General features: G+C 43.2%; 1 protein-coding gene across 2 annotated transcripts in view; it reads right to left on the bottom strand.

Annotated features, from left to right (window-relative positions):
- srrm3 (serine/arginine repetitive matrix 3) overlaps window positions 1-9,760 on the bottom strand; it is an 81,837-nt gene extending 72,077 nt beyond the window's left edge. For both annotated transcript variants that reach the window (XM_034098336.2, XM_034098337.2), the window contains exon 1: window positions 9,599-9,760. The gene's annotated coding sequence lies outside the window, so the exon portion shown is untranslated. The remainder of the gene's footprint in view (window positions 1-9,598) is intronic.
- Between the last annotated feature and the right edge of the window lie 3,263 nt (window positions 9,761-13,023).

The raw sequence follows: 13,023 nt of genomic DNA, 5'->3' as shown, positions 1-13,023 counted from the left end.
CAAAGTGGTGACAGTGTGAGATGTGGCGAGGACGTCCTCTATAGACTGCAGTGCCGTGTTACTTTACTATGCCATGCACTCATCACAACAACAACAAAACATCCGACATCATAACTCCAAACCAACCAGACGGCATACTCTGTCCATGCGACACACCACAGCTCATATTATCACTTACAACATTCATAAAGACAGCAATTACACACCAGACTGTTCGTTCTGATGGTCGTGGATTTCTCTGTGCTCTGTTGGTGGAGGCTGCCACTGGTTATCTCTTCCTCCTTCCAGTCCCATATCAGGTTTGAATTCTCCGTCTGGGGGCTGTGTCTGCCAGACACTCTCTGATAGAGCTTCTAAATAATTCACCATGTCCATATACCTTTATATAAACACTCTCTTTAGTTACCATAGGTACAGCTTTGGCCATGTTAGGCTGTCTCCCTTTCTTCCTTTACAGACTCTCCGAACATGCTGTGGATGGGATCTCACCAACAAAGGGTGATCTCTAGATATGTGTTCTGTAAGGGACTTTCTTTTGTCCAAATACCTCATGCCTGCTGCCAATTTGTGTTAACAATAATGTTGTTACTGAAATCAGTTCGTATTGTATATTAATTTGCCTTGTTATTTAAATGCGCTGACGGGTGCTTTAAAAAAAAAAGAAATCAGAAATATCAAGCATGTGCCAACACTCTAAAACAAGAATTGTTTGCACATTTTCATAAGGCAATGCTGGCTTATTGTATTGTTGTTGTTGTTGTTGTTGTTGTTGTTGTTGTTGTTTGCTATACAGTCACAATAACAATGAATCAAAAGCTTGTTAAAGGTGTGCTTATAAGCTGATGTCTGAGGCCTGTATTTATCAAACTGCTACAGGTACAATGTTGGCCTTAAGTGTAAGATAAAAGCAGCTCTGAGACTGCACTTTACACTAACTTTAAGCAGTTATGTTAATCATGTTCCTACAGTAGTTTAGCATGCTTACATAGCTTATTTAATTCTAACTAACTATACATTCATTACTACTTTTTACATTAGTCTGATGATGGCTAATTCAAAAATGCATCCAAGTTATTACAATGTATCTTGTGATGTGCCGCTGACATGCCAGTGTTGTTTGAAGCATCCGCCCACCCCACCTCCTTCATTACATGAACACTCTTCATCCTTACTTACATGACCATACCCTAAAAAGCATCAGAAGTGTTTCACTTGGAAGTCAGGGCTACTGACCGCGGCTATTTGATGACTTTGGAGTGAGATTGTGTTTTTTTAACAGCACTCGTTCTTTAAGCCTTGTACATGAATAGAGCCAAAAGGGTGTTGAGAGGCCCAAAAGTTATGAGAGCAATCAAAGGCTAATGTAAAAGTCAAGCTGCTGGAGAAGTGGCTGTGAATAATACACACGCTGGTCTTTATGTTAAACAGGTTATTAATTATTTAACAACAAAACTCATAATCGTCCAACTATGGAGGCTTAAAATGGAACATTGTTTAATCAGACACACACAGGCATAGGCTCAAAGAGCGATATTCATCAACCACCCCATGCACACACACCATTTGTGACAATGACGAATCTGACTAGTTACTCACAAGCAGCCACAGGTGAATTCCACACCAAGCTCAATCTGCTCTCCGGCAGCACGCTGGCTCTAAGCCGAGGATAAGGGAGGGTTATTTTAGTCCTGGCCCGCTCTAAACAGGGAGGCAGAGCGGCGACTGCAGCAGGAGAGGCCGATATGAATTCCCAGAATGGTTCGTAAAGAAAAGATGGAAAAGGTCAGAGCCTGCATTCATCTTTGCAGCGCCACCTTCTCCAGCTTGTATTCCTCTGCGTCCTTGGCCTTTTCCCCGTCTCTGGGGTAAATAAATGGAATTGTGCCACGCGGTGCAGCTGAGCACTGAGGACATATTATCCTCCGCTGCTTTCACTTCCGCAGAACCTTTGTCGCTCATTACACGCATCCATTGATAATACTGTTTATCCAGCACAATTCAAATGCTGCGGATTTCAAAAGACTGTACGTGATGCAAATTAAGGTTATTTAGAAGGATTTAAATAGAGCCTGTGAACTGCATGCCGATGCGAGTGGGGGATTATATCAGTGTACCTAAGTGATGTCTTTAATGGGTGAGAGAGAGTCATTACTGAGGCTCTGTTTCACTTCCCCATGGGGGAGCTGCTCCCTGAGTCATCATGGTGTCTCGGCCCATCCTCCCCTCCACCTCACCCACTCAGGATTACTGCAGCTCTGGATGGGCTGCTGAGAGGATCATTCCTCCCACTCACTATTTTGCTTTATCTACACATCTGGATTCAGGGGCTTTCTAGGGAGTACTTAGAAACACTTGTCCACGCACTGCATGCGTGGACAAGCATCATCAATGTAGCATTTATGTGTGTGTGTGTGATTGTAAAATCTCTCACGGCGGAGCTGATTTGGAGAGCCAATTAAAAGGTTTTTTGCACATTGAAGGTTAATAAACTATATTTTTACTACTATATATTTTTTGTTATACTATATTTTTCCTTGATTAGGGTGGCAGTTTAAAAAAATAGGGGTTGAAGTGTAAACGTTGTTTATTGAAACAAAACCACAACTCCTCTAACATTTTATCCACAAATAGGACATTTTGTGCAAAACTGCTCAACTTAGCATTTAAATAAGGTATTTGACTGAAACCAGTATAATAAGTTCCTTGGGTCCAAATGGGAGCTTGTACCATATATATAACGCGTTCCTGAGAAACATCATTTAGGAGATGGGGCCGACAGTTGTATTGACTGACAGACAGACATCTGGATGGAAGGACCAACAACCCAAAGACATAATGTCTCCTGCCGTGGCTGTAGACAGCATGGACAAAGTAGACACACTATGTTGGTTATGTTTAGACAATAACAATGGTTACCTTTTAACATGTCGTTTTGGTATCACTCGTGACAACAGCTGTCTCCTGGGTGGACATTCTGTGTTTTGTTTCTAACCAATCCTATCCTCGTCCCCATGCAGACTTCCGCAGAACACAATGATTACCATTGTATTTGTGAAACATCAAAAAACAAACGTAATCCTGAGGAAAATACATTTACCTGGACATTTAAAAGCAGTTGTGCAGTATGGGAGTGCATTTATAGAAGACTGAGAATAGAAACTGCAGTCAGGTAGTGCAGATAGATGCTGTATGTTTGCTGATGAAAGAATAGGGGGGGTGTGTGTGATGTGTGTGTGTTCTCTGCAGTCAGCACGGCAGATGGTTTTGTGTTGAGGGTGTGTAGGCCGCAGCAGCTGCTCTTGTTACAGCCTCTCTCCATTTTTCTCACTTGCACTCGCATCAACACACGACACGGCCCTCCTGAAAAGTATACCGGGATCACCTGACGGAACGAGACACTGATCTGCTCCATTATTCATGAGCTGACCGAGAGCGGCTCCATGACCAGCCTAACATGCTGTACATTCCTAACGCACACAGCGCTCTCCAGGCATCCACAACACTCCGCCCGAGGTCCTCGCCGCGGCAAAAACGACACTTTGTCATACTAAAAACACCACGAGGCCTATGACATCATTCACATGTGAGGGGAGAGGGAAGTGGAGAAATAAAAAAATAGTGTTTTCACCCCTCCCCCCACCCCTCTTTGTCTCACTCTCTCCCCCCTCCCCTTCACCTCTCCTCTGAGGAAGAACTTCAAAGCAGCTCTGAAGTCAGTGGGATAGAGGAAGGAGGTCCCATGGGGAGAGTAGCACACACACACACACACACACACACACACACACACACACACACACACACACACACGCACGCACGCACGCACACACACACACACACACACACACACACACACGGTGGCTAACAAGCAGTCTCACACTGCCCTTTGAGCAGCAACTGCGTGACAGCTTCAAACGGCCCGACTCTGAAAGTGCACGGCCTGTTCTCGTGACTGTATTGACTTCAATAATGCAGTTTAATGTGCATGTTTTAGAACATATGCCAACACACACACACCACATGCACAAGCACACACACTCCAGATGTGATAGAGCGCACTGATTTGAATGGATTGTAAAGCTAATGTTTAATTTAGTAATATTAGATCTGAGGAAGATACTGAATAAAACATTGTTACTTAGCAATGATCAGCAAGTGAAGGACACAGTTCTTAAGACACAGCCTCGAAACCCAGACAAAAATGAAAGTTGGGTTGAATTATTCCGTTTTTAGTCCTTGATGTACATTTGATGTAATGTTAATTGTTCTGCTTCTTGATGAGGATGAATCTGGGGCTAAGCTCCCTTTGATCAGGAGATGAAGCAGATGTTCTCTTGATCTTCCAAGTTGCTTAAATGCTCTCCGCAGCAGGAGGCTGACCTCAAACCTAAAGTTACATTACACACACGCAGAATCTAAATCCAAACTATTGAAAGAATAACTAAATCCCCTCTGAGTGTGGAGTGGGATTTCAAAAAGGAGAATAAAGAGAACAAGAGGCTTGTCTTTGCATCTTTGTCCCCATACAGGAGGTGACTCTTTCTCAAACAGTGACACACACCTCCCCTGGGGGGATCCGAGGCAAAGACACACAGACTCACACTTTCTTACCATAGCTGCAACAATGATTGATAAATGGCATTTTTTGTTTTTTGCTTTTATCCAAAGCGACGTACTCAATACTGCGGACAATCCCCACAGGAGCAGTTTGGGTGAAGTGTCCCAGGGACACAACGACATGCTGACTGCAGTGGGGTTTGAACCTGTGACCCTCTGATCAACACCAACGCACAACCCACTGCACCACACGCCTCCCACCTTTACGTGAATATCTTTGCAGTACAAGACTCTTCAAGACATAAACTTGGACTTTTACACATTTGGAATGAACACGTTCCACGTTCTATATTCTGACATTTCATAGACAAAACACTTTTTGAACTGATCGAAAAAATTAAAAGAAATCTGCAGAATACTGATTTCCACTATGTATACATTATTCACAAATGTGCTTTAAAATGATAGAAGACACCCTATAACTAGAACTTGCCTGAGAATCATCAAATGTTGAGGTTTTAAAGTAAACTATGGGAACATTAGGAGTTGCTAATAGCTTACGGTGCCACCTCAAGTGAACAGATAACGGCTGGTCATCCAATGCGATGAGTTCAGCTATCTTGGCTGTTATTTTGTTGGCCTTTTCACTGTTCTGGGGCAGTTTCTCTTTCCTTTTAAAAGTCTCCGTCTTGCAAACATTGCATCTGGCTGTTACACTGCCTTCACTTTCAATTTTATAATACTTCCAAACTCCTGACATTTTCTCTGTCCCGACTCCCGAGTCACCAGCTGCACGTAGCCTCTCGTTAGCTTACTGCTACTATTAGACACTGCGCCCACTCTGTTGCCAGATGTGAGAGACATAAGCAACCAGGTCTGAAAACAAGCCCAAAAGAAGCAACACATACATGATGTTGTGTCATTTTAAACCAAAACTAAGGCCTCAGGATGACTTTAAGACGTGAACATGGTCATTTTGGTTTTGTAACATTAATTAAAAAAAAAATTATAAAAAAATTTAAAAAATCCCTATCCCCGATTTTTTTCTCCCGATTCCGATCTTTTGAAAATCACGTGATCGGCTCCGTTCCCTGATCACGTGATCGGATTGGGACATCTCTATTTGAAGCACAGGGATGCACATTTCAGAATAGAACAAGATACAAACCTCCCACAATGTTGTGAGAAATGCTTCATCACGCAATGGAGATACAAAAGAAACCAGCTCACATGATGATACAAAGTAAACTCCAGGAAGAGTCAGAGAGATAGAGAGAGAGAGAGAGAGAGAGAGAGTACCCCTTCTGTTTCAGTGTCTGTTTTCAAAGAAGGAGGATTAAAAATGGATGCGCTTTAACATGGGAAGAATAGCTTTCTATGTTGTCAGCCTGAGCGCTGTGACACGCTGCAAAGATGCGGAGGTAGGAAGGTATATTCTGACAGGGATAAATCATTTCAGGTAAGTGCTGCATTGTGCCTGAGAGGGCGGCTGCAGGTTCTGAGGACGGCAACAAACACCAAGAACAACAGCACATAGTCGGAAACAGACCAGCAACAGCGCGAGTATGCTGGGTACCCATCTCATTTAGACCAGGGTCTTATAGCTTCTCATCATTCTCCAAGAGTGTTGGAGGTCAGAGAAGCTGGATATCGGACCATCTGTAATATGAGGCTATATTCTGAAATGACAGTCCAGTCTTGATTCCTCACCTTTTTGTACCAATGCAACTTTACCGATGTTTGTTTATGGATCTCAGATCATTTACAGCTTGTCATTGTCCCAACCTTCAATAACACACTGACCGATAAGAAAATACAATGAGAAAATAATACAGTGAGAAAAAAAATGGTGAGAAAAAAGATAACGCTGTGGTCCTTTTTAATATGATTCCAAATATATTTGTAATAGATGTAACATTTTCCACGTTCAATCTCTGATCACCGTGATTTGCTTCAAAAACGACACCGAACACGGCTCCCTTAGAAAGATGCTCCACGCCTCCGTCCAAATGATACGGCAACATAACTCAACTCTAGCAAGAATACTCTCAGTGCATTTGGATCTGAAACAGACTGACACGTTTATTGAATAAAAGAAAATGATAATGAAAAAACCTCCTGCAGTGATGCCATACAGCGCGGCTACACCAGTCCTCACTCATGTGCACTTTCGGGCTGATTTCCTTTCAAAGCCCAGTCTACTTGGCTGCCTTTCTCCTGAGAGGCAGAGTGCCGTGCTCTCACATTGCAGCAATATCTTTGGGGGAATTGGCTCTTTTTCCTTGACCTCAAAGAATAACAATCCTGAGATCAAGGAAAGGTGTGAAGGTGAGTTGATAGGCACATCTGAGGAAAAGAAAACAGCAATGGCTGATGTTTTTGTTTGTTTTCAGGCAACTTTATGTATATCACAAAGACAATAAGTACGTCAAATCTCAATGTGATACAATTCAATCAAGGACTCTTATCCACAATACTTTTGCGGCTGTATGTGTTCCTATAAGAAGGAGGTTTTCAAATGGTGTACTTTTATTGAAATGCTGCTCCTAAAAAGAATTGTGAGACGGTATAATTATTTTTCTTTGGTTAAGCATAATTCAGTTCTGTGCTAAAAAGAGATGAAAAGGGAAGTATCTTTAGCACTGAGAGAATTCCAGCAGCTCCTAACAAGGCTGTCACTTAGTACTTCGGGTCATTTCACGCAGTTAAGAACCTTTCTAAGCAACAAAAGACTACTCCACCGCAGCCATATCGGGTTATTGAAAACACTTGAGCCTAGGAAAATCTACCACTTTATCTTTCCTCTTCCCCCACGTTCAACTGTCCTTCTCCCCACCCCCTACAAGGCTCTCCGCGGCTTCGCCCTTCAGGAGAGCAGAAGAAGGAGGGAGTAGGACAGGAGGAGGAGGAGGAGGAACAGCGTGTGTCTGCTGGGGGGGAGCAGAGGAGAGGCGAGCGCAGGGATGGCCAGCGCTGACAGAGGCTGCATGTGGCGGAGAGGGACAGCCAGGAGACACATTGCGATGCTGCAAAGTGGTGGAGGCGGAGGTGGGGTATATCGCTGTTCACCCAGGAACAATGCGAATGTGAAGCTGGCAGGAGACAGATACTTTGTGGAGACAGACGGCAGAGGGAGATAGAGGGAGATGAGTGACGCTCCTCCCACACCTCTATGAGCGGCCACGTCCTAATACAAGCTAATCCCTCTATCAGCCTCTTACCTCACCTGGGCCTCTCGTGCCAATGCAAGCTCTACACAGACAAAATGGAAGGCTGCTTTCCAAGATACACACAGGAATGTTTATCTTCACCAGAGCCCATGCAGCTGAGCCTTTGGTCAGCACTGTCTCTGTCACTCACACAGCTCCTGCTGACTTCTCCTTTTTAGCCGAGCAGCTGATTACTGACTCACGGGGGGTGTTCATGAAGACCGAGGCAAACAATCATTTGCTATGTCGACACGGACTGCATTTGGGATCTGTGCGTGTTGTCGCACAGCTGGGGTTTTATCGTCTTGGATTTTGCAGCAGCATGATGGGAGTTTTGCTAATTAATTAGGGAGGGCACTGTTTACATTATGGATGCAATCTCAATGAATTATTTGTGCTGTTTATAAATTGTCAGAAAATAATGAAAAATATCCTTTGCCAAAACCAAGGTGACAATTGCACGCAACTGGTTGTCTAACCAACAGTCCAAATTCAAATACATTTTCAAAAAACCCACAGCTGACATCTTCATACGGCTTGTTTTATGAAACCAACAGCCTAAAATCCGAAAATATTCAGTTTACAATCACATAAAACAGCAATTCCTTTGTAAAGCTGAAATCGTTGCATGTTTGGCATTTCTGAATAAGACTTCAAAATGTATTGCTTTTCAAAACAGTTTGTGATAAATCTTCTGTAGATTCACAAATGGATTTAGGACTAATGGGTTCAACATTTGCCATCACAAACAATATTTCCTTTGAGGAGACATGTTCACAAGCACTCAGCTCCTCTCTAATGAAATAAATAAATATGATCCCTATAGAGATTTACCGTGTGTAATGAACCTCCATCTTCTTACTGCCGCTACACTTTGTATTAACAGTTGTTCTGATGTTGGTAATAGAGATATTACACAGACATGGAAGGACTGTAAAAGCCACAGCAGCAAAATAGTTTAAATAAAGCTCATACTGAATCTCCTCAATGTTATTTCCAGGCTTATGTGTTTTTTATTATTAAAATCTATTATTCCTTAATAAGATCTGCCATTTTTTGGTGCAAATTTCAATTCATATGACACCTGTCAATTCATAATTCGTCCCGTGGAGTTGTTTTTTGAATGATCTACATTAAGAATGACACAGGGTAACGTTATAGCACTTAGACTAGATTGATAAAGTGGGTTAGGGTTAAACACCGTTTTTGTATGTACTCACTTTTCACGATCACTTGTGAAGTGTTCATTGCGAATATTGGTCAAATTCGAATTATTTTTAGAGAATGTTATTCTAATAATCTACATCAACTCATTGTTTCATATAAGTGTGATGTGAATGAACATATGTCGTGTGTACAACGCTGGGTGACCCCACACACGCAAGAACCGAGTGAAAGCGGTTTAACCAACACAATACGCACTTCAATTCACCCAAACAGCAACAGCATTAGAACAGTGACGATGATATTAAAGGTCCCGCAGCCAGGACAGAGAGGGGATATAAAGAAACAGCGACAGTGTAGCGACGGAAATCGACGAGTTTATAAAAAAACAGCACCATCTGCAAAGCGAGGAGAGGCTGCCCAGCAAAAACACGGTCTCCGTACAACACAGCGGTGTAGTACTCAAGTGTCCCTACAACAAGGGATAATAAACTAACCATAAGGGGGAATTACGTTGCACTGACGGAACAAGAAGCTAACGTAAACAACGCCTCAATGCGCTCATACAGTATTTATGAAACTGGAGTGGAAGGGGAGCTTCTTCATTGATACTCGTTTTTATTCCTAGTGCTTTAACTTGATACTATTTGAGCGTGTGGGGAAACTCGTACCTTTTATGCAGTCTTTAGCCTCGTTGGTGTCGGCGTCTCTGGGGGATATTCTTCGGTATTTGAGACTCGGTGCTGATGTTGAGCCGTGTCTTCCGTCCCTCCTCGTCTCCGTTAGCTAGCCCGCTGCCTCTGCTCGGCTTGTGGTGCTGAAGTGGACAGCGCACCGAGGAGCTGGGAACAAAAAGCCCACACGGCGTCTCTCCGGGCCGGCGCGCAGCACAGCGCCCTCTCCCGGGCCGGAGGGGCGTCTGGAGCCCACAAAGGTAGTGAGTAAACTGCATTGGAATAGCGTCACCCAGCGTTAGGAGTGAACAGTGTTTCTCTGTGGACGAATTTGTCCTGAATATTGGCCTCAGTGGCGTAGTTCAATGATCTATAAACACATTTGACTTTTTAGAAGGCATATCTCGAAGACTCTTTGACATGTCGCAGTAGGAAAAGCACAGGTGTTATTAATTAAGCTAGTGATGGCTGCATTCCGTTACAATCAGTGGCGGCACCAGAGTATTTTTGCTGGGTAATCTATGGTACCGTAAAGCCAACCCATACAGTGGTGGGGCTCAAGCAGTCTATGGGCTCAAATCAGTATTTGCAATGTAATTGCATACACGCTATGCCCCCCTTTACAGTGAAACGTCATGCTTGAGGTTTAGATTATTTAATTAGATCATTATAGTCTCAAATAATCAAAATTGAACTGTATGAAAAAAAAAAAAAAAGGAAAACACAGTCAAACCAGCCCGCACGTTGTATTGCGTGAATATCCATGCATTACGGTAGAGGCCTGTAACAACAATAACACATATACCTAAAAAAACATACCAAACATATTCATATATAATGGAGCTTAATTACAACAGGAGTCGTTTGGGGGGGCTCTTGGGAAAAAAGGTTGGGAACCACTGATTTAGAGAATATCAAGATAATCTGATGTAGAGTTTCAAAATAAAAGACCTTTGAAGTCTCATATATAAACTATCGTCCCGCTGTTTTTAGATAAGAATAAAACAAAAACTCTCCAGTATCAAAGACTTATTTCACTTCAGTGTGATAGCAAGACACCCCATCTAGTCACTCAGAAAATATCCGGACAATCTGATGTACAGTTTCAAAATAGAATACCTTTGAAGTCTGAGCTATCATCCCCTCTACATCAGATTGTCCTGATATTTTCTGAGTGACTATATGGGGTGTCCTGCTATCACCCTGGAGACATGTGCTGGTTTTACTCTGGGTGTTTCTCAATCATGAGTAAAGCTGCTCCAGAGCCACTATTTCGAGCATACTACGTCATCGAGTGCCGCCGAAGTACTGTTCCACTGTCCAGCATACATGGAATTCTACCGAGAAATAGTGGCTCTGGAGCAGCTTTACTCGAGATTGAGAAACACCCCCTGTGTATTCCGAAGTGGAGGCTGGCTTGACCGCAGTCCTGGAGCCAATCCTGCAATTTTCCCACAGGTGAAAGAGTTGACATGCTGAACACCCAACCCCTGCAGGGGGGTCTGGGGGGATTCTCCACCAGGAGATTTTTTGAAATACTAACATATAAAATACACATTCTGGTACTCTCTTGAGAAGAAAATAAATAAATCTATTACTACACGACATATTTAAAATAATAAATGCAATTTTTGTGTTTTGTTACTTTGTTCTGAAAGCTGAACCTGCTGCTCCTCACAGAAGAGGGAAGAGGCTGTGTGAATTACTTTACATTGTGGATAAGGGTGGATAGCCCCCATTGTTCCGTGTGTTAAAATGAAAGACAGCCCACACACCTATCAATCATCAAACCGTAGGGTCTTATTTCATTACGTGTTGATTTCTATCAACACGTAATTAAATATAATAATGTTAACAACCTCATGATGACCTCATATGTTTTTTACTTAGGATCCTGTGTTTAGTCTAGAAAAAGGTAAATGTGTGCATTTTATTATAAAGTTGTGTATATAACAGGTGTGCGTCATATGCAAGGCCCTGCCTTAAATGGAGCCCGATTTCCGCCAAAGATTTGGAAATTGGTCCGTGCGCAAAGCATTGTGGGGATTTTAAGACCACGGAGTCTACACATGTGCAGCCTCGAAATTTCTCGCTACGAAGTACGCCGGCCTCGGTAGAATTCCAAGTATGCTGGACATTGGAACAGGCCTTCGGCGGCACTCGATGATGTAGTATGCTTGAAATAGTGGCTCTGGAGCAGCCTTCCTCGACATCTACTTACGACCCATGGGACCACCCAGTGGCCGTTTCTCAATGTCGAGTAATTAGCCACTATTTAAAGTATACTACGTCATCAAGTGGCGCCGAAGGACTGTTTAAATGCATGTTAAATGCCCAGTATTCGGCGCCACTCGATGACGTACTTTAAATAGTACTTGAAAACATTGCTTGGTAGCCAGGCCTGGTTCTACGGGGGTGCATAAGGGTGCATTGCACCCTCAGTTGAGTCGTTATGCACCCTCATTTGAAAAATGAAAAGTAAGAAAAAAAAGTGAAAAATATTACATTTTGCCTACTATTACTAACAATAGTAGTAATAATAATAATAATAATAAGAAGAAATAAAATAAATTGTAATTGTAGTTGAATAGCATTGTCTGCTGCATTTATTTGATCAATTTAAACGGTAAGTAACGTTATTATGTCAGGTGCGCGTGACCTGTGCCGCTGCGCGTTCATCATCTGCAAGGTGCTTACACAGCAGTCAATGATGGATCAGAAAATTGTTAAAACAACCAGCCCTTATCCTCAGCATACACTGCATCTACTGCAGGTAATAACAGTTCAGATCATGGGGACATTACATTACTGTCGTGGACACTAACGTCCTCCTGCCCGACTCGCCGGCTTTGCCCGCCTCGCCCACAGAGGCGGAGCAGCCACAGCCGTCTTCGTTGCACCAAACACCGCCACCCCTCGGCGGCCCGCAAGTGCCAGAGGACCTCTGCAAAACAGAGCCTGCCCAGGTATATTGAAAAAAGTACCCAACTCGCCTGTACAGTGGGGTAAGGCGCTCATTTTGCAGCTCATGGTTTCAAAACAGAGATTGGCTGGAATATTCATGTAAAAAAGATGCCATCTTCTGCTATGCATGTAGACATTTCGGTTCAAGTAAGTCAGATGCCTTCACCACAACTGGCTACAACACCTGGCGCCACGCTCTTATAGGCTGCTACGTGATAAGGGACTGTGAAGGCATAATCAAGCAAAGAGAACATAGATTCCCGGGGGAGCATGCCCCCGGACCCCCCCCCCCCCCCCCCAGAGGAGGTGAGGACCCCCATAGAGTGTTAGGTACACTCCCCACTTATAAAAATAGCACTTTACCACTGCACCCTCTCTAATCTCAGATGCACCCTTAGTCATTTTGTTCTGGAACCGGGCCTGTTGGTAGCACATGTCTTCCGAGTCACTTGCTTCAG

This window comes from Pseudochaenichthys georgianus, chromosome 14 (genome assembly GCF_902827115.2).
Source record: "Pseudochaenichthys georgianus chromosome 14, fPseGeo1.2, whole genome shotgun sequence".
NCBI lineage: Eukaryota > Metazoa > Chordata > Actinopteri > Perciformes > Channichthyidae > Pseudochaenichthys > Pseudochaenichthys georgianus.
The sequence above is the reverse complement of the archived record's forward strand: the minus strand, read 5'-3'. Positions and strand labels throughout refer to the sequence as shown.